Source organism: Aotus nancymaae, unplaced genomic scaffold, assembly GCF_030222135.1.
Source record: "Aotus nancymaae isolate 86718 unplaced genomic scaffold, 86718_ANA_hifiasm-v0.15.2.pri h1tg000015l_1, whole genome shotgun sequence".
In the NCBI taxonomy this organism is placed as follows: Eukaryota; Metazoa; Chordata; class Mammalia; order Primates; family Aotidae; genus Aotus; species Aotus nancymaae.
In genome coordinates, this window is record NW_026988427.1 from 2,631,535 (window position 1) to 2,646,433 (window position 14,899).

Sequence of the window (14,899 nt, forward strand, 5' to 3'; positions counted from 1 at the left end):
ACTAATAGGATGCCAAGCAGCCCTTCTGCTCTGACCCCAAGCTTCTGCTCTGGAATGGCCAGGTCTAAAAAGCTATTTGAGCTCATTTCTGGATTATGTCAGATTGTCTTCTCTCCCCTGGGGTTGTCATCATAAGGCCTCGATGCTTTAAAGTTTAGAGTGAAAGAAAAATTCTTTCTTTTTTTTTGAGATGGAGTTTCACTCTTGTTGCCCAGGCTGAAGTGCAATGGTGCGATCTCGGCTTACCGAAATCACTGCTTCTCTGGTTCAAGCGATTCTCCTGCCTCAGCCTCCCAAGTAGCTGGGATTACGGCATGCGCCACCACGCCCAGCTAATTTTGTATTTTCAGTAGAGACGAGGTTTCTCCATGTTGGTCAGTCTGATCTCGAACTCCTGATCTCAGGTGATCCGCCTGCCTCTGCCTCCCAAAGTGCTGGAATTACATGCGTGAGCCACTGTGCCAGGCAAGAAAACTTCTTTGTTTCTCTTGACGAACTTGTACATTTTCTCTGTTTTGAAAATAAGAAATATGCATTGGGAAAAAAGACTCTGGAAACACAACAACAAAATAGCGTGAAAGTAATAGTGTCTTTTTTCCCTGCTTTGGCTACCAGGAAGCTCACAGACCAAACTCAATTATATGTTAGCCATGTGGGCTGTATGTTAAATGCTCTTCTTTCCTCTAGGTTTGATTTTCTATGTCTATTTCATGTTCTTTGAATTTGCTTCTCTATTCATATTTAAATTATGATTGATTTTATTGCATATGGGCTAAAAAAAGTTTGAATTTTCAACTGATGTTTTTTGCCTCTCCCTAGCCCCATCCCCACCCTCATTCATTCAACAAGACCAGGTGGCATCTTTGCCTCAGGGAAGGGATGTCACAGTAGAAGGATGAGAAAAATCTTTTGAGTTGCAAAGCCCAAACCCTGAGGGACTTTGGGCCTGAGCAACAGATTTGGGAGGGAGAGGAGGCTGAAGCCTCCCAGGCCAGAGGAGAAGGGAGCAAAAAGAAATTGAGATCCAGGGAACAGCAGAAAACCCAGACTGCGGAGAGACATCTGTCCCAGACGGAGCCTGTGCCCTGCCTCCCACTCAATGCACAAGGACACCAGACCCGTGGCAGAACGGCTGCGTGGTTAGACAGATGGGCCCGAGACCACCTCTCAGAGCTTCCTGCACCCCAGAGGGCACAAGGACTATGCAAAATGACTCCCATATGCCCGGGGAGGGGGAAGTCTGGAGGTGCTTGGAGAGTGTATCTGGAGGACCCTTCTGCTTGAGAAAAGAAACCGTGTGGCAGCCTCCTTCATGGACCCAAGATCAAGGCCAGATAATGGTCTTCACCCCAGATGCCAGAATACTTGGACAGTGGCTGAAGATGAGGACAGGTGCCTGGCTTGCCTTCATGCCTTTTAGGCCCACAGAATGGAGATCAATCGAGGAAAACCCAAAGATCAACTTTCTGTCATTTGTGAGAATGGTGCTCTTAAAAGAAAATGAGTCTCCTAATAGAGAAATCGTTATACATCTTGTAAACCTGAGTTTGCAAATGTTGATACTCAGAGCCTCTCAATGGAATGAAATGAAGAGGCAAAACTTTTAAAGTAGCAACGTGCCTTGTCCAAACATTAGTCCTTTCCAGAGCCTTATTTAAGAAGGAAACCCAGGACAGACGGCCCCCTTAGAACTCCCGGGATGGTTCTTCTGATAAGGATGGAATTTCTCTGCTTGAGACACAGCTACATCCCCCTCCCACATTCTGATGGGCCAGGAAGCCTTTCCCTGGCTTGGTGCTTCTTCCACCATAACAAATGTTTTCTGAATCAACTGGATCTGCCACTTAGCACGGTAAGGTGGATGGCCTGGAAGCTTTCCAGGTGCTTCAGGAAAGAAGCGGCATTTCAGCCTGGCCTTCGTAATCAATGTCAGCCTCAAATGCTGTCTGGAATAGCAGATGAGTGCCTGTCTGACCCGGAAAGCGTTTGCTCGCCGCGCCCCCCAGCTTTGTTACTCGCTGATGGAGGCTGGTTTTGTCGTCTGCAGTAGCTGTCTTACCGGTCTGACCGTTCCTTTACCTGTCTTTCAAATGAGCAGAAGAATAATTTCTTCGTGGGGGATTGATGCTGAGCAGATGTTCACAGAGCCCCAGAGGATCACCGTGACAGGTCCCTCAGTAGGACTGAGATTGTGGTTATGTAATAATTTTTTCTTCTCATTTTGATTAAAAAAATGATGCATGCGCATCTCTGCGCGCAAATGTGTCAATGCTAATTGGATATGCGCATTCGAGACGGCTCATACGGAACGGAATGGGACTGTGGCCCCGAAGCAACGCTCCCTCCCAGCACCGTATTACGCAAACAAAATTTAACTCACCGTAATAATTCCTCCGTTGAAAAGAATTTGAGGCATCCTTGATCTTTGGGTGCCATTGTGGCGAAGGGCTCTGCCGGCCCCTGCAGATGCCACGCCGCGAACTTGGCCGTGCGGTAGTCTCGAGCGCCCTCTGCCGTAACTCGGGAAACCAGCGCTTCTTTAGGGAGCCAGCCATGTCTCCTGCAAGGAAGGAAAACGAACTACGCTTTACTTCTCAAAAGTTTCCGCCAGAATCTGGCCTTCCTGCTGTTTCGAGTTATTTGGGTTGGGGGGCCAGGCTCCCCCAAAGCCTGGAGTGCCCTTTTAAGTCAGCTTCAATGTTCACCCCAAAGATGGAACTGGGGCGTCTTGGAACAAATAAAGGAAACTGACCAAAATGCTAGGACTCTCGGGATTGAAACAGAGCTCCACGGTATTTTGGAGACATCTTCTAAGAGTGAAATCCCGCTCTGATTTTGTACAACCTTAAGCTGTTGTGTTCTGAGCATTATTTATTCATTTTAACATTTACTCGAATTTTGGTTTTCTGCCCATCAAGCAATGAAAAGCTTAGATTTGGCCCAAAATGTGGTGGTCTTCACTGGGTTTGTCTGTGCCTTTCTTTCACACCTCGATATGGCTTCAAGACCAAATGTTCATTTACTCCGTAAGTGAAAAGGATATTTGCCCATTAATTTCAACTCCCGCGCTCAAGCCCCATATAAGGCACAGTTAATATAATCTCACTTTAGATGACACTCGGAGGAGCAGGAAGACAATTTGTGGGGGGAAAGGAATAAGAGGCAGCGCACATCTAATGTTAATATTTACTGGTCGCTGTGCTTGATATCTGGAAGGCTGCACAGTCAGTAAGTGGGGATTACATCTTCAATTAAGTAGCGGTAGCGAGGGACTTAGAGATGTTTCACAGAGGGAAACTGCCGAAATTATACTTTAAGGAGAATAATTTTTTTAAAAGCTACAAAAAAATTGAAAGAAAAGCCCGAGGGAAAAAAATAGAGGGAACATTTCTGTTTGGGGAATCCTAATATTTTGGCTGAACACATTATGTAAAATTAAATACTATTTTAAACCAAGGAGATATAATATCTAATTAAGTTTTTGTGGTTGATGGGCTTAGAGAGGATTGCGAATGTTACATCCATTGAACTGAAAGAAGTAGAAAAATTAAATAACACTGTTCTATAGTGACTTTCATCCAGACATATAAGCAGGCTTCCATATTCCACTATTACTCTGCCCTACCTACAGCTCACTGAAGACATGAGAGAGAAAATGAAAATATGCACAGTGATCTCATTAAGGCTTGCAACAACCCCAAGGAGCAGAGTTCAAGAGTTGTCAGCCTCATTTCCAAGCAGCAACCATGGGCTCCAAGCGGCCAGGGGACTTGCATCCAGGGTCATTCAGTGAGTCAGGGTGGAGAGAGAACAGAACAACCATCTTCCAGCTGTATCTGGAACTTCTGTCCCAGCATGCCCTGTGTTCCCCAGCAAGAAGACTATCACACTGGGGAAGTAGATATCAGGGAGCACCAAGATTTTAAGACTTTTTGGAGTTTTAGGAGAATTTCAGTGCAAGATGTGTGGAGACCAGAGATGGAGGATCAGCTTTAAAAGAATGTTGACTTTTAAAATTAATTATTGCATGAAGGGATTTTCAAGTAATTCTATACGATAATTTGCAAAGGTAGAAAATCAAGGCTGTGTGCGGTGGCTCACACCTGTAATCCCAGCACTTTGGGACACCAAGGCAGATGGATCACTTGAGGCCAGGAGTTTGAGACCAGCCTGGCCAATATGGTGAAACCCCATCTCTACTAAAAATACAGAAACGCTAAAATACTAAAAATACCAGGCACAGTGGCACACACCTGTAGTCCCAGCTACTCAGGAGCCTGAGGCAGGAGTACAGCTTGAACCCAGGAGGTGGAGGTTGCAGTAAGCTGAGATTCACCATTGCACTCCAGCCTGGGTTGAAGTGGCCTGAGCGAAACTCTGTTCCAAAAAGAAAGAAAAGAAAAGAAAATGAAGAGATAGCTATGCAATTTTCAGTGGGCAGTTTTAAAAAACAGTGTGAATAGGGAGCTTCTCAAACTGCATAAAACTGAAATATAGCACCTATACATACCAAACGGTAACATATACAAAGGCAATATTCCAAGTGCAAAGACTGAATATTTCAATCATATTTCATTGTTTTCTCCCTTTAAATTTTTTGTTAGAGATATCAATAAAAGAACTAATACACCATTTTTAAAAGTTTAATAATATCTATTCTGTCTATAGTTCCTGACATAAATTAAGCAGGATTATATTTCATATTTGAGGGGGATAAAGGAACTCCCAGGACATCTTCATACAGAGCGGAGAGAGATTTGGTCAGAAGGCTATTTGAAATTAAGAATATTAAAATTATAATTTGATGATAAGGAAGTATTTTAAATACTTAAAAATGAGAAATGAGCTTCAAGAAGTTACTCTTTGGTGGTCGTTTTTGTTTCAATTGCTACAAGCAAGAAGTAGGTTTTAAAAATAAATCACCAGGGCAGAGCAAGTATTTCTGACAGGCACTTGCAGGCAGGATTTTAGAAATTCCAATCATTTAACAAATTGCACCATTAAAAGTCATAATAGGTCTAAAAGCCATTCTTAAAAGAACTTACTAAGTAATTTGACCTACGTAATCATCTTGTTAAATTCATTTGACATCATGAGACAGTCAGTGAAATATGCATAGTACATTATATTAAAGAAAAAAGTACCCTTCAATTGGTATCTGATTGCACTTTGCAATTGCAGCTATTAGTTGTCTATAAAACTCCTAGACATGATTTGATTTGATTTTATTACTGTTATATCATTTTACTTTGTAACATATGGGGTGGAGATTACAGGTCTGCTATTGCTTACTAGGAAATATTTGACAAAGGATGTTTTATTTATCAGCATAAAGAGACACAGTGGATTATTGGGTGATTAAAGTGACGATACGGCTGCTGTACTTGTCAAAAATATAGCCCTAATTCAATAGCAAGGCGACAGGCAGTCTATGAGCTGATCTATGCCTAAGCAAACTGACTTTGAAAGCAGGACATTGCCCTCTTAAAAGGATATTTGTAAATTTCTATAATTGCACATTATCAAAAACAAACAGCAGCGACAATAAACCCACAAAGTGAGTTCTCAATTGGAAGTTTACTTTCTATCTACCAAGAGCCCCTACTTTTTATCTTTTGCATTCCTAACATCTCAAATCAATAACAGAATGATACTTAATGTTACTAATCTTTGTGGGAAACACAATTTTTTTTTTCTTTTGAGACGGAGTTTCGCTCTTGTTGCCCAGACTGGAGAGCAACGGCGCGTTCTCGGCTCACTGCAACCTCTGCCTCCCGGTTTCAGGCAATTCTCCTGCGTCATCCTCCAGACTAGCTGAGATTACAGGCATCTGCTACCACACCCAGCTAATTTTTGTATTTTTAGTAGAGACGGGGTTTCACCATGTCAGCCAAGCTGATCTCGAGTTCCTGACCTCAGGTGATCAGCCTACCTTGGCCTCTCAAAGTGCTAGGATTACAGACATGAGACACTGCACCCAGCCGGAAACACAGTATTTTTATAAGAAGTAAATTGAGGCCGAGCGCGGTGACTCACGCTTGTAATGCCAGCACTTTGGGAGGAGGAGGCGATCACAAGATCAAGAGTTCGAGATCAGCCTGGACAACAGGGTTTTAGAACCCTGTTCTAAAAACTCAAAAATTAGCTGGGCTTGGTGGTGGATGCCTGCAATCCAGCTACTTGGGAGGCTGAGGCAGGAGAATCGCTTGAACCCAGGAGGCAGAGGTTGCAGTGAGCCGAGATTGAGCCACTGCACTCCAGCCTGGGTGACAGAGCTAGACTCCGTCTCAAAAAAAAAAAAAAAAAGAGAGAGAAGAAAATGCAATAAATGGAGCAAAGGAAGAAAAATGGAGCAAAGAAAGAAAAGAACTAGTATTTATTGAGTGGCTTCTGTGTGTCAGGCACTGTTCCAAGTGCTTCATCAGTACTATCAGGCTATCTCACTAATCCTACGTAAGCTGCTAAATGAATTTTAAAATTTTTTTCCTTTTTTTTTTTTGAGACAGTTTTACTCTGTCATTCCGGCTGAAGTACAGTGGCATGATCTTGGCTCATCACAGACTTGACCCTCTGGGCTCAAGCCGTCCTCCCACCTCAGCCTCCCAAGTAGCTGGGACCACAGGCATGAGTCACCACACATGACTAATTTTTTTAGTGTTTGTAGAGATGGGGTTCTCCCCGTGTTGCCCAGGCTGGTCTCAAACTCCAGGGCTCAAGCAGTCCTCCTACCTCAGCTTCCCAAAGTGCTGGGATTACAAGCATGAACCACCATGCCTGGTCATTAAAAAAAAAAATTATTTTTAAATGTCTAATTGCATACCTATTCACTATTTGTCCTTTGTTTTCCTTTAGTTCATGCCATTTAAGTCCTACAAGTAACTTGTATCATCAAGACTACTTTTCTTAGCCTGATTGTGAGGAAAAAGTTGCTATCATTTGTCAATTAACATGTTTACTGCAATTACAATGTCTACATTTCAACTATTCTTAATTCTTATAAAAGATCAGAATTTTACTCTGTGTATAATTTGGTATAAAATACGTTTTCCCTAAAATGTCAGCTCTGTGCTGACTTGTGAATTTAAAGAACTCTTATAAGATTGTAAACTAGCCGAGAGCAGTGACTCACGCCTGTAATCCCTGCACTTTGGGAGGCTGAGGTGGGCAAATCATGAGGTCAGGAGTTCAAGACCAGCCTGGCCAATAAGGTGAAACCCCATCTCTACTAAAAATACAAAAATTAGCCAGTGTGGTGGCTCATGCCTGTAGTCCCAGATACTCAGGAGGCTGGGCAGAAGAATCTCTTGAACCCGGGAGGTGGAGTTTGCAGTGAGCCAAGACTATGCCACTACACTCCAGCCTGGATGACAGAGTGAGACTGTCAAAAAAAAAAAAAAAAAAAAAAAAGGCCTGGCGTGGTGGCTCATGCCTGTAATCTAAGCACTTTGGAGGCCAAGGAGGGCAGATCACCTGAGATCAGGAGTTCAAGACCAGCCTGACCAACATGGTGAAACCCCGTCTAAAAAAAAAAAAAAGTGTTAGTTGTCTTATTTGCATTTCAGGATAAAGTTAGTGATATTTCAAGATAAAATATTACAGATTCTGTTTTGTTTTAGATTATAAGCCAAGAAATGGTGTAGACCCTTACTCAATTATTTTACCATGTTTTAAGCTGAAATCCACTCAGCTATCAGTTTACTGTGCTTTAGGAGTTTAGATTAACAGCGCCCTCTGCTGTTCCTCCGTGAGTTTATCACACCATTCTAAAACTCAGAGTCAGCCCAGCAACAGATATATCCCTGCTGGAAAGGATCTCCAAGTCAGGGTAAGCTCCTCAGCTTTTAGAGTTTGAATCCAAATACTGACAGTAACTCAAATCCGAGCAGGCTCTGGGGATCAGTGTTCACTGACTGACTGCCATGATCTTTCTTTCCATGCCACCCTCTCCCCTGAGTTCCTAGGCACTGGGCATTTTCAATTTAGCACCTCCCAACCTGACCTCTTGACTCCACCACTCCTAGCCCAAATAAGACTTACCTCCTGGTCTTCCTGTCCCCATTAATGGGGAGCCACTCAGCTGCAAGTCCCCAGCACTGGGAGTTGTCTAATTTCTCTCACCTGGCACGTAGTAGGCCCTTTATAACTATCTACTGCATTGGCCCGGCGAGGTGGCTCACACCTGTAATTCCAGCACTTTGGGAGGCCAAGGCAGGCAGATCACCTGAGGTCAGGAGTTTGAGAACAGCCTGGCCAACATGGTGAAACCCTGTCTCTACTAAAAATACAAAATTAGACGAGTATGGTGGTGCATGCCTGTAATCCCAGCTACTCAGGAGGCTGAGGCAGAAGAATCGCTTGAACCTGGGAGGCGGAGGTTGTGGTGAGCCAAGATCATGCCATTGCACTCCAGCCTGGGCAACAAGAGCGAAACTCTGTCTCAAAAAATAATTAATTAATTAAATTAAATAAATATCTACTGCATGAATAAGGAAGCAGACAGAGGAAGCGGAATGTCAGTGTATTAATTTACCATGAATAATAAAAAGGCATCTGTGAAAGGCAGCATATGTCAACACATTGTCTCCAGGTAGGTGGCCTTAGGTGGAGAGAGGCCAGTGCTGGTTTGTATTTTCCTGGACTCTCCTGTCTTGGCGTAATAGAATCCCTTTCCGTCCCCACAACCTCCATCAAGAAGGGCAGGGAACAAGGAATCAGTTTTAGGTTTCTAAGTTATAATCACATCCTTTCTCACTCTCTGATACTATAAACTGGTTATAGTTCCTTGGATTGGAACTGGATTGCCACTCGCCTCCCTAGTCTGCATTCATGGACTAGGTGTGATGTAGTTCTTAACTTCAGAAAGTTCCTCTGTGCTGTAATGTGTGGTGTCTTACCAGTATGGTGACGTTTTCCTTGTTCTGGGAGACCCTTTAGCCGTTACTCTTTACCAGTTAAACATGCCAATCAAAAGTTGGTCCTGGCCGGGCATGGTGGCTCAAGGGTGTAATCCCAGCATTTTGAGAGGCAAAGGTGGGCAGATCACTTGAGGTCAGGAGTTTGAAACCAGCCTGGCCATCATGGTGAAACCCTGTCTCTACCAAAAATACAAAAAAATTAGCCGGGCATTGTGGCATGTGTCTGTAATTTCAGCTACTCAGGAGGCTGAGGCATGAGAATCACTTGAACCCGGGATGTGGAGGTTGCAGTGAGCCGAGATCATGCCACTGCACTCCAGCGTGGGTGACAGAGAGAGATCCTGTCAAGATCATAAATAAATAAATAAATAAATAACGCTGGGAGCAGTGGCTCATGCCTGTAATCCCAGCACTTTGGGAGGCCCAGGCAGGGGGATCACTTGAGGCCAGGAGCTTGAGACCAGCCTGGTCAACATGGTGAAACCCTGTTTCTATCAAAAATATAAAAATTAGTCGGGCATGGTGGCGCATGCCTGTAATCCCAGCTACTTGGGAGGCTGAGGCAGGAGAATCACTTGAACCTGGGAGGTGGAGGTTGTAGTGAGCGGAGTTGTACCACTGCACTCCAAACTGGGCAACAAAGAATGAAACTCCATCTCAAAAAAAAAAAAGAAAAAAGAAAAAAAGAAACATCTATGTACAGAAAGAAAAACCTTGAAGGAGAACACAAAACTCCAAAATGTTTTTATAAAGATTAAAATTGTTCTTTAAAAATAATAGTAAATAAATAGATACTCTTTGATTTAAAATATATACCAAAAATACACACATAATTCAAAAAATTAACAGGCTAATCTCTCTATTCGGAGATAACGTTAATTATTTATTTATTGAGACGGAATTTCGTTCTTGTTGCCCAGGCTGGAGGGCAATGTCGTGGTCTCGGCTCACTGCAACCTCTGCCTCCTGGGTTCAAGCGATTCTCCTGCCTCAGCCTCCCAAGTAGCTGGGATTACAGGTGCCTGCCACCACACCTGGCTAATTTTTTTGTATTTTTAGTAGAGACAGGGTTTCACCATGTTGGCCAGGATGGTCTTGAACTCCTGACCTCAGGTGATCTGCCCACCTCGGCCTTCCAAAGTGCTGGGATTACAGGCATGAGCCACTGTACCTGGCTTTTTTTGTTTGTTTTTTATTTTAAAAACTTGTTTTATTTTAATGGCTGAACTATGTCATCACAGAGGCCAGTATGTACAGACAAAGGGGGAGCTTTTATTTCTCCGTCTCTTCCTCCTTGGACAAAGTCTTGATGATCTTCTTTTTGGCCTGGAGGCGCTCTTCACGTTGCTTACGTGCTTCCTTGGTCTTAGACCTACGGGCCTCAGCATGGTCAGCCAGGAGCTTCTTGCAGGCCTTGTCTGCCTTCAGCTTATGGATTCCGTGAGAATCTGCTTATCTTTGAACACATTGCCCTTCACCTTCAGGTACAGGCTGTGATACATGTGGTGATCGATATTCTTAGCTTCACAGTGTCTTCTAAGCAGCCTGCGTAGAATACTCATTCTCCTCATCCACTTGACCTTCTCTGGCATTTGGGTATTGGCTGTACACTTTCACTTACCTATGCCCATGTGCCGGCCCTTCCGCTGGGCCAACATGTTTTTCCGGCATCAAGCCCAGGAATGGACAGTCACAGGCTTACAGATGATCAGCCAATCTTTGATCAGTTTCCGGATCTGCTGATGGGAGTTGGCATTGGCGATTTCATCGGTCTCATTGAGGTCCAACCAGTCCTTCTTCTTGCCACAGCGGAGGACACAAACAGCTAGCGTCTTCTGAAGCCCAAGCATTCAGAAGAATAGTCTATTTTTAAGAAAACACTAAAATGTGGCCCGGCGCAGTGGCTCACGCCTGTAACCCTAGCACTTTAGGAGGCCGAGGTGGGCAGACGATTTGAGGTCAGGAGCTCAAAACCAGCCTGACCGACATGGTGAAACCCCATGTCTACAAAAAAAAAAAAAATTAGCTGGATGTGGTGGCTGCAGCAGTGAAAAGAGACATAACTTTTATTAACATTTTGGTGTTTCCTTTCGTTGTTGTTGTTGTTTTTTAGATGGAGTCTTGCTCTGTCGCCAGGCTGGAGTGCAGTGCTGCGATCTTGGCTCACTGCAACCTCCGCCTCCTGGGTGCAAGCGATTCCCCTGCCTCAGCCTCCCAAGTAGCTGGAATTACAGGTGTGCAGTACCACAACCGACTAATTTTTTGTATTTTAGTAGCGATGGGGTTTCACCATGTTGGCCAGGATGGTCTTGATCTCCTGACCTCGTGATCCACCCGCCTTGGCCTCCCAAAGTGCTGAGATTATGGGCATGAGGCGGTTTTGTCGGTTTTTTGTTTGTTTGTTTATTTGTTTTTGAGATGGAGTCTTGCTCTGTCTCCCAATTTGGAGTGCAGTGGTACAATCTTGGCTCACTGCAGCCTCGGTCTCCCAAGCTCAAGAAATTCTCCTGCCTCAGCCTCCAGAGTAACTGGGATTACAGGCGCCCACCATCACGCCTGCTAATTTTTGTGTTTTTAGTAGAGATGGGGTTTCACCATGTTGGCAAGGCTGGTTTTGAACTCCTGACCTCAAATGATCTGCCCATGTTGGCCTCCCAAAGTGCTGGGATTACAGGCATGAGCCACCATGCCTGGCCACATTTTGGTGTTTTCTTAAAAATGGATTCTATTCTTACTTATTTGTGCATGTGTGTGTTCTTCCTATGAGACCCCTGGACTGGCTCACATTGTTGCCTTCTCTCTGGCCACTTTCCTCTTGTTGCCATCTTCTTCTAGATTTATTGAGGTATAACTGACAAATAAAAAGTTGTTGGTATTTGAGATATGCAACGTGATGCTTGATATGCTTGATATTCACAATGGTATCATTGTGAAATGATCACCACAATCAAACTCATTCACATATCGTGTGTGTGTGTATTGAGAAATAAGTATACAATACAGTATTTTTTTTTTTCTAGATGGAGTCTCACTCTGTCATCCAGGCTGGAGTGCGGTGGCGTGATCTCAGCTCACTGCAAACTCCACCTCCCAGGTTCAAGCGATTCTTCTGCCTCAGCCTCCCAAGTAGCTGGGACTACGGGTGTGCACCACCACACTCGGCTAATTTTTATATTTTTAGTAGAGACAGGGTTTCACCATATTGGCCAGGCTGTTCTCAAACTCCTGACCTCATGATCTGCCCGCCTCAGCCTCCCAAAGTGCTGGGATTACAGGCATGTGCCACCTCGCCCGGCCACAATACAGTGTTGTCAGCCATCAGCACCATGCTGTACACCACAGCTTTTTCCAAACTTATCCATCCTGCAGAACTGAAGTTTGTACCTTTGGCCAGCGTCACTCGGTTTCTCCCGTCATCTCCCCAACCCCTGGCAACCACCACTCTACTCTGTGCCTCTATGAATTGGAGTCCACATGTAAGTGAGGTCATGCACTATTGGTCTTTTTATGCCTGGCTTACTTCACATAGCATAATGTCCTCCAGGTCCATCATGTTGCTGCAAATGGCAGAATTTCCTTCTTTTTAAAGGGTGAATAATATTCCATTATATAAATATGCACACATATATACATTGCATATACATATACCTATGTACATACATATATACACATATATATTTATCTATACACACACACACACAAACACATCTATCACATTTTATCTGTCCCTCCTTCCATGGACATCTAGGTTGTTTTCGTATCTTGGCTATTGTGAATAATGTTGCAATCAACATGGGAGTGCAGACATTTCTTCAAGATACTGATTTCAGCTAGGTGTGGTGGCTCACACCTGTAAGCCCAGCACTTTGGGAGGCCGAGGCAGGCAGATCAGTTGAGCCTATGAGTTCGAGACTAGTCTGGGCAACATGATGAAACCCCATCTCTACGAAAAATACAAAAATTAGCCAGGCATGATGGTACAAGCCTGTGGTCCCAGCTACTCGGGAAGCTGAGAATGGAGGATTGCTTGAGCCTGGAGGCAGAGGTTGCAGTGAGCTGAGACTGCACCACTGTACTCCAGCCTGGGTGACAGAGTGAGAGACTATCTCTTAAAAAAGAAAGAAAAATGTCGATTCAAGTTCTTTACCCATTTGTAAATAAATTTTTTCCTTCCCTCCTTCCTTCTTTCCTTCCTTCCTTTTCTTTTCTTCCTTGAGATGGAGTCTCACTTTGTTGATGGGACTACAGGTGTGCACCACCATGCCCGGCTAATTTTTGTACTTCTTTAGTAGAAATAGGGTTTCACCATACTGGACAGGCTGGTCTCAAACTCCTGACCTTGTGATCCACCTGCCTCAGCCTCCCAAAGTGCTGGGATTACAAGTATGAGTCACTGCGCCCAGCCTTTCTTTCTTTCTTTCTCTCTCCTTTCTTTTCTTTCTTTTCCCTACTGAGTTGTTTGAGCTCCTTATATATCTTGGATATTAACACCTTCTGGCTGGGCATGGTCACTCACATCAGTAATCCCATCACTTTGGGAGGCCGAGGCAGGTGGATCACCTGAAGTCAGGAGTTTGAGACCAGCGTGGCCAACATGGAGAAACCCCGTCTCTACTAAAAATACAAAAAAATTAGCTGGGCCTGGTGGCACATGCCTGTAATCCCAGGCTTAGGACTTGGGAGGCTGAGGCAGGAGAATTACTTGAACCTGAAAGGCAGTGGTTGCAGTGAGCCAAGATCGCGCCAGCCTGGGCAACAGAGTGAGACTCTGTCCCAAAAAACAAAAACAAACAAATAAAAAAACAACAACAAAGAAGCCGCCTTCTTGGATATGTGGTTTGTGAATATTTTCTTCCATTCCGTAGGTTGCGGTTTCACTCTGCATTGTTTCTTGCCCGGCAGAAGCTTTTTAGCTTGATGCAATCCTAGTTGTCTATCTTTGCTTTTGTTGTCTATGCCTTCCGTGTCATATCCAAAAAATCCTTTGCCCAGACTAATGTCAAAAAGCTTTTCCTCTGTTTTCTTCTAGTAGTTTTACTGCTTCCGGTAAATTTACATTTTTAATCCATTTTGAGTCAATTTTTGTGACAAGTGTAAGATCCAATTTCATTCTTCTACATGTATCAATTTTATTGAAGAAACTCCTTTCCCCACTGTGTGTTTTTGGCATCTTTGTTGAAAATCAGTTGGCTATAAATCCATGAATTTATTTTGGGGACCGCTGGAATTTTGGTAGGAATTGCACTGAATCTGTAGGTCCCTTTGGGTAGTATGGACATTTTAACAACATTAATTCTTCCAGTTTCAAGTGATTCTTCTGCCTCAGCTTCTTGAGTAGCTGGGATTACAGGAGGCTGCCACCATGCCCAGCTAATTTTTGTATTTCTAGTAGAGACGGGTTTTCACTATGTTGGCCAGGTTGGTCTCGAACTCCTAAGCTCAGGTGGTTCAACCCCCTGCCCCCACTGCCACCAGCCTCCCAAAGTGCTGGGATTACAGGCATGAGCCATGGTGTCGGGCCGGAAACATTATTTTTAACCACTGCCAGACATTGTCATTGTCTGAATGTGTGGCAAACTTTGGAATGCATCTTTGATTATTCTTTAGGATATACTTCTAGAAGTGAATTACAGAATCAAAGCATAATAATTGTAAAGATATAAGCTACATTATTATTATTTTTTTTTGACATGGAGTCTTTCTCTGTCACCCAGGCTGTAGTGCAGTGGCACGATCTTGGTTCATGGCATCCTCCGCCTCCCAGGTTCAAGCAATTCCTCTGCCTCAGCCTCCTGAGCAGCTGGGACTACAGGTGCGTGCCACCACGCCCGGCTAATTTTTTTTGTATTTTAGTAGAGACAGGGTTTTCACCATGTTGACCAGGATGTTCTCAATCTGACCTCGTGATCTGCCCACCTCAGCCTTTCAAAGTGCTGGGATTATAGGCATGAGCCACCGTACCCGGCCCAACAAGCTACATTATC

The 14,899-nt window shown here is 44.0% G+C and overlaps 1 pseudogene; it reads right to left on the bottom strand.

The window, feature by feature from the left end:
• Window positions 1–10,187: 10,187 nt before the first annotated feature.
• LOC135275154 (large ribosomal subunit protein eL19-like) lies at window positions 10,188–10,765 on the bottom strand (annotated as a pseudogene).
• Window positions 10,766–14,899: the final 4,134 nt, after the last annotated feature.